At 40.1% G+C, this 7,722-nt stretch overlaps 1 pseudogene; it reads right to left on the bottom strand.

Annotated features, from left to right (window-relative positions):
- Positions 1–6,809: 6,809 nt before the first annotated feature.
- LOC106990643 (ER membrane protein complex subunit 5-like) lies at positions 6,810–7,511 on the bottom strand (annotated as a pseudogene).
- Between the last annotated feature and the right edge of the window lie 211 nt (positions 7,512–7,722).

Below are 7,722 nucleotides of genomic sequence, written 5' to 3'. Positions count from 1 at the left end.
AAAGAAAGCTAGAATAGATAAAAGTCAAGAATGTACACTTCGGAGCACAGAAATTAGCAAGGTCAAAGATGTATGTCATGTAATGATGATGCGGTAAATTCACCAACAAGTAATAACATTCCTAAGTGAGTATGGACCAAAGAAAAGAGCTTCAAAGAACAGAAGGGGAAACCCACAGAACTGGAAGGGAAAACAGACAAATCCACAATTAGAGTCAGGCACTTTAACATCCTCTCCCAGTAATGGTTCCAGTAGAAGGAAAACAATCAAAATTGGAAAAGATTTAAACACCACCATCAATGACCTTGACCGACTGATATTAATAGAACACCCCACCCAACAGCACACTATACTTTCTTCTAAAGTGCACATGGAAGGTTCGTCAAGACATGTATTGGATCATAAGCCAAACTTGACAAAGAAAAAGATTGAAATGACAAAGTATATCCTCTAGTCAAAAAAGAATTTGACCATAAACAATATTAAAATAAAACAGAATAGCCAAAAACAGAAATCAAAGAAGACACTTCTAAATAATCAGTGGAACAAAGAGTAAGTCTCAAATGTAATTAGAAAATATTTTAGTTTAGTGAAAATTAAAATGAGATGGTTGCATGGCATCACCGACTTGATGGAGATGAGTTTGAGCAAGCTCCAGGAGTTGGTGATGGACAGGGAAGCCTGACGTGCTACAATCCTTGGGGTCGCAAAGAGTCAGACATGACTGAGCAACTGAACTGAGCTGAACCGAAAATATAATGTATCAAAATTTGTGGGCTGAATTTACAGCAGTACTTAGAGGGGAATTTGTAGAGTTAAAGACTTATATTAGGGGAAAAATATATGTTCTTAATAATTTAGCTCTAAACTTTAGTAACTAGAAAAAGAAAAGAAAAGTTAAAACACCGAGGAAGCAGAAAGAAGAAAAGGATAAATATGACCAGACTAGATAGCATATTCAAAAGCAGAGACATTACCTTGCCAACTAAGGTCCGTCTAGTCAAGGCTATGGTTTTTCCTGTGGTCATGTATGGATGTGAGAGTTGGACTGTGAAGAAGGCTAAGTGCTGAAGAATTGATGCTTTTGAACTGTGGTATTGGAGAAGACTCTTGAGAGTCCCTTGGATTGCCAGGAGATCCAACCAGTCCATTCTGAAGGAGATCAGCCCTGGGATTTCTTTTGGAAGGAATGATACTAAAGCTGAAGCTCCAGTACTTTGGCCACCTCATGTGAAGAGTTGACTCATTGGAAAAGACTCTGATGCTGGGAGAAATTGGGGACAGGAGGAGAAGGGGACGACCGAGGATGAGATGGCTGGATGGCATCACTGATTCGATGGACGTGAATCTGAGTGAACTCTGGGAGTTGGTGATGGACAGGGAGGCCTGGCATGCTGTGATTCATGGGGTCACAAAGAGTCGGACATGACTGAGAGACTGAACTGAACTGATAAGAGCAGAAACCAATAAAACTAATAAACCATAAGTCCCATCTTTCTAGATTCCATACATATGCATTAACATACAATATTTGCATTTCTCTTTCTGACTTACTTCACTCTATATAATAGGCTCTAGGTTAATCTACCTCATTAGAACTGATTCAAATATGATTCCTTTTATAGCTAAGAAATATTCCACTGTATATATGTACCTCAACTTCCTTATCCATTCACCTGCTGATGGGCATCTAGGTTGCTTCCATGTAAACAGTGCTGCGATGAACAACATGCAATTACCCTCCAATTAAAATAAATAAATAAAGTAGTTTTTAAAACTATTAATCTTAAAACAGATACATGTATTTTTGTGAAGGTGGTAATTTAGTCACTAAGTCATGTCCGACTCTTGTGACCCCATGCACTATAGACCACCAGGCTCCTATGTCCATGAGATTTTCCAGGCAAGAATACTGGAGTGGGTTGCCATTTCCTTCTCCAGGGAAATGGAGATGTTCTTTCTGAACACAGGAATGGAAGCCGCATCTCCTGGATTAAAGAGGATTCTTTACTGGCGAGCCACCAGGGATTCCCATGTATATTTTTAAATATAGTTAAACGTCATACTTCATTGTGAAAAATGGCAAGTTTTCACTTAGTTTGGAAGCAAAAAGATCTCCATTAAGCCACTTGTATCCTACATTGTACTGAATTTTCTATTTATCCTTTACAGCAAATAAGAAGTCTACAAAGATTAGAAAGGGGAAGGGGAACCAATCATTATTTGTAGGCAAAATGCTTATCTATATGGCTTCCCTGATAGCTCAGCTGGTAAAGAATCCGCCTGCAATGTGGGACACCTGTGTTTGGTCCCTTGGTTGGGAAGATCCCCTTGAGAAGGGAACGGCTACCCGCCGCAGTATCCTGGCCTGGAGAATTTCATGGACTGTATAGTCCATGGGGTCTCAAAGAGTTGGACATGACTGAGTGACTTTCACTTTCATTGTTTATCTATGTAGAAAACCTTCTTGAACTAGTAAGTTTAGTAAGATTACAAAAAGAAAGGTCAATGGAGGAAAAACATACTTTTATATACTAGTGAGAGATATGAACTATCATTTTAAAAGTTTTAATACCAGGTTGTAGGGGTTTGAGTGGTTCTTGAAGATGTCTGTGGAGATGGAGATTCATCTAGCAAGTTCTGCATAGTGGATGAGGGTTCAGCAGAGCCCTAGTGGAACAGAGCCCATTAGGCTTTGAGGGTTTATCCTCATCTTATGTACTCACTTATAATTCCTGATCCATCCCATTACCATTCAGTCTGTATTAAAAATATGAATCGTGTTTTTAAAATTAAAGTCGTGGCACTTCATCCAAAGATTTCAGAGTATTTAATAATATCACTATATACTTTAGTTAATGCAGTTTGTTTCCTGTGGAATGGTTCCTTCTTATTTGCTGTCAACTAGCTCTTGCCTGGAAAATCCCAAGGACAGAGGAGCCTGGTGGGCTGCAGTCCATGGGGTCGCTGAGAGTCAGACATGACTGAGCAACTTCACCCTCACTTTTCACTTTCATGCATTGGAGAAGGAAATGGCAACCCACTCCAGTGTTTTTGCCTGGAGAATCCCAGGGATGGGGGAGCCTGATGGGCTGCCATCTATGGGGTCGCACAGAGTCGGACACGACTGAAGCGACTTAGCAGCAGCAGCAGCAGAAGCAGCAAGCTGTCACTAGAAGCTGAGGTTATAGAAATCTATAGAGGAAGGAGCTCAGTTTAGCAGGTTCCCCGACCAATTCAGAGAAAAAACTCTGCTCCTCATACATCTGGAAGATTACAACATTTTTAAGTACTTAGAATCCTCTTTTTAACTTACAATCCGGGTGTGTGGGGGATGGCCTTAGTAATAATTCACACTGCTGTGTGGATCGGGTCTGATGTTTACACGTGTACTTATGTATGTATTTGTGTATGTGTGTTGTTTGTAGAAGCTATGGATTAGACATGAAATATTTCCTTGCTTCCCTCTGGTCTTTGGGAATCTAATGTAGGTAGAGATTGCTAGCTAAGTTAGAGAGAAGGAAGGGAAGAGACAGAAGCGACACAGTTTTCTCTTATTTGCATTTTAAAATTGAGTAAAATAGAAGGCTGCTTTGTTTTTATTGGGGAAGTATTTGTGGTGTTGGAAAAGGAAAGGAGAATTTGTTGTACAGTAGCAGATAATTTTTCAATATTTTTTCTTATACCTAGGTAAACCAGCTGATACTGCTTAATTTTCACCATGAAACAAACAGTACATACGTTGCCTAATGAAACATGCAACAAATATGCTTTTTCATTTATTTTCCATAGGAGAAGAATCTATTCACTTTTTCACTAAGTTAAATATAATACCCAAAAGATAGTATACTCATTTTCACTATATTGATTCTTCCGATCCATGAACATGGTATATTTCTCCATCTATTAGTGTCCCCTTTGATTTCTTTCACCAGTGTTTTATAGTTTTATAGTTTTATATATATAGGTCTTTAGTTTCTTTAGGTAGATAAATTCTTAAGTATTTTACTATTTTCGTTGCAATGGTGAATGGAATGTTTCCTTAATTTCTCTATTTTCTCATTATTAGTGTATAGGAATGCAAGGGATTTCTGTGTGTTGATTTTATATCCTGAAACTTTACTATATTCATTGATTAGCTCTAGTCCAAAGAAGACATACAGATGGCTAACAAACACATGAAAAGATGCTCAGCATCACTCATTATAGAGAAATACAAATCAAAACCACAATGAGGTACCATTTCACGCCAGTCAGAATGGCAGCGATCCAAAAGTCTACAAGCAATAAATGCTGGAGAGGGTGTGGAGAAAAGGGAACTCTCTTACACTGTTGGTGGGAATGCAAACTAGTACAGCCACTATGGAGAACAGTGTGGAGATTCCTTAAAAAACTGGAAATAGAACTGCCTTATGACCCAGCAATCGCACTGCTGGGCATACACACGGAGGAAATCAGAATTGAAAGAGACACATGTACCCCAATGTTCATCACAGCATTGTTTATAATAGCCAGGACATGGAAGCAACCTAGATGTCCATCAGCAGATGAATGGATAAGAAAGTGGTGGTACATATACACAGTGGAGTATTACTCAGCCATTGAATACATTTGAATCAGTTCTAATGAGGTGGATGAAACTGGAGCCTATTATACAAAGTGAAGTAAGCCAGAAAGAAAAACACCAATACAGTATACTAATGCATATATATGGAATTTAGAAAGATGGTAATGATAACCCTGTATGCGAGACAGCAAAAGAGACACAGATGTATACAACAGTCTTTTGGACTCTGTGGGAGAGGGAGAGGGTGGGATGATTTGGGAGAATGGCATTGAAACATGTATAATATTATATATGAAACAAGTCGCCAGCCCAGGTTCAATGCATGATACTGGATGCTTGGGGCTGGTGCACTGGGACGACCCAGAGGGATGGTACAGGGAGGGAGGAGGGAGGGGGTTCAGGATGGGGAACATGTGTATACCTTTGGTGGATACATGTTGATGTATGGCAAAACCAATACAATATTGTAAAGTAATTAACCTCCAATTAAAATAAATCAATATAATACCAAAAAGGAAACTGGAATGCTAATATATGTTGTAAGGAAAAGTTGTGTAGGACATAAGGGGAGCATCTCCACTGGTCAAGAGTCAGAGAGAGAGGTGAGGATAGGGGAGCCTATTCCAGATGACTATTTCCTCTTCTCTTGCAGCCACCTCTATCAATGCTTCCTCTGCAGCAGAACACGCTGGCAGCTTGTGATGAGGCCCTGCTCAGAATGCCCCCACCTCTGCTGGGCCTCCTGGCTCCTAGGATTCACCTCAGTGAGTAACACGGGCACCTGGGAGGGAGAGAGATTGTGGAGAAAGCTTGAGACAGGGCCTCCTTTCATTGTTTGATATCTTTAGTGAACAAAACATACAAAGAACTCTGTTCTAATTTAGCAAATGCTGTGCATTGGTTTAGAGTCCTAGTGTGAATGGAAAAACAAAATGGCTGTTGGCTGTGGTGAGCCTGGGACCCTTAGCTACAACATCTTTGGCTGCACTAAAGGAAGTATTTCCAAGGAGGTGAGGCTGCTTCTGCTGCAGTAACAGGGAGGCCAGGAGGGCCTGGAGGTAGTGGGGAAGCTCAGCTCCTTGCAGATCATCACAAAGGAAAAGGTACCTTAAAGTCTTCAATTTATCTCAAAAGGACTTATGAAGTTTGTATTTCACTTCAGTGTCAGTTTTCTTCTGCAATGCTTTAAAAATGTTGCTGCTGCTGCTGCTAAGTCACTTCAGTCGTGTCCAACTCTGTGAGACCCTATAGACGGCAGCCCACCAGGATCCCCCATCCCTGGGATTCTCTAGGCAAGAGTACTGGAGTGGGTTGCCATGTCCTTCTCCAATGCATGAAAGTGAAAAGTGAAAGTGAAGTCACTCAGTCATGTCCGACTCTTAGGGACCCCATGGACTGCAGCCTACCAGGCTCCTCCATCCATGAGATTTTCCAGGCAAGAGTACTGGAGTGGGGTGCCATTGCCTTCTCCAACTAATTCACTAGTTTAGTATGGAATAAAATAACAGAGGCTTTGAATAAGTTAAATTGGTAACAACTGGTCAGTTTTCTTCAGTGATTACTATTCTTCTACACAGGCAGAATAATTAATTCACGGATAGTCTTTCTGGTCTATCTTCAACTATCCTTACACTACATAATCATTTAGGGACATCTTTTTACAGATATATGAAGAGAACACAGGTAGCTTTACATAAGTTGAGTTTGTTAAATCTATTTGTTATGACAGGGGATTTCTGACACAAAAATTGCTCACTGCACACTGAACCCCAGAGAAGTGATTAAACAAGACAGCTGATGTTAAGAGGTATATGGGAGTGGGGTAGGGCGAGAATTCATGGATAAATTAAAAACTGGCAAGTATCTGCTGAAGCAGAGCCACTTTTGGGGGGCATAAGAAAAACTGATAAGTCACCATTTTGGTCTCTTTAGAGAAATCTATTTATTGTTAAGAACTTAAGACCATTTACTACCATTCATGCTGCAAAATGCAGTAGTCACACTATTTCCAAAAGGACCCTAAAAACTGTAGTGCAAAAGAAATCTAAGAAAATAAATAATTACAAAACCATCAACATTTTTCAAAGAAATGTGCTCAAAACAGTGACTTTTACAAAAACTGTGAATTTGTTTTAAATGAAAAAAGAATTCTGTCTATGAAAGATCAAAGACTCATTTCACAGGTAACTTATACTGCATTAATGACTTGATTAACAGTGTACAAATAAGGGTTGTAGACTTTTTTAATTAGGTCTGAGCAATCAATATACATACTGATGGGGGAGTGTTCTGTATCCCAAACTCCAATATTTCAGCTTTGTGTCCTGTCCTGTTATTATAATTTTTAAAAATCTTAACAACGCAGTGATTCAAGTTTTCGTAACTTCAATGATGTGTTAGAGGACAATGGATTTTGGTTTGAAAAATTTGTTGTATCTGAAGGCCAGAACAGTACTCGACCATGATGATTAAATACATAAAATGATGGGTGATTCCTTAGTGTGTCAAATGTCTTAACACCGTTCTGTTTTACTACTTTCTTTCTTGGCCCCTCGCCTGTGATTCCTGGTAGACTCTTGGTAAGAACATAAATGGGTGGTGATAGTGGAGTATCCTTTTCTTCTTCCCAGCGAGATACATGTAGTTTATTTTTTAGTTCTGAAGTGGCATCCATGTCTTTAAACTCCCCTGCAATATGAACTATACCATCTGCAAAGGCCAGAAGTGTCTGAAGAACTATACCTATTGGCAGTGATTCATCTTCGTTTTCTGTTATCTCATATAAGAATGATGCTGTGCAGTGGAAAAAGCCTCGTAGGCTAGGGCAAAGAGGCCGGTGCCCACCAGCCCCTTCCATAGCGACGGCGCCATGACTCCAAAAGAGCAGCCCAACAAAAGAAGCAGAGGGGCGGCAGAGCCGTTCCTTCCTCCACCGGTGGGTGTCGGCCCAGCGCAAAAAGATGACGTCACTGAAGCCCTGGGCGCAAAGCGTCTCAGGGGTGGCAAAACAGAATAGCCGTGAGAAAGCGGAAACAGGAATGCTGGGAAGAAGGGGGAAATGACAAGGAAAAAGGTCCAGGAATTAAAAATGTTATCTTCATGTAAAAACAAAAGCCTCCAGGATGATGCCCTCTATAGATTCAAAGTACCCTTTT

This window comes from Ovis aries, chromosome 1 (assembly GCF_016772045.2).
Source record: "Ovis aries strain OAR_USU_Benz2616 breed Rambouillet chromosome 1, ARS-UI_Ramb_v3.0, whole genome shotgun sequence".
In the NCBI taxonomy this organism is placed as follows: domain Eukaryota; kingdom Metazoa; phylum Chordata; class Mammalia; order Artiodactyla; family Bovidae; genus Ovis; species Ovis aries.
This window is presented reverse-complemented; position numbering and strand designations above follow the sequence as displayed.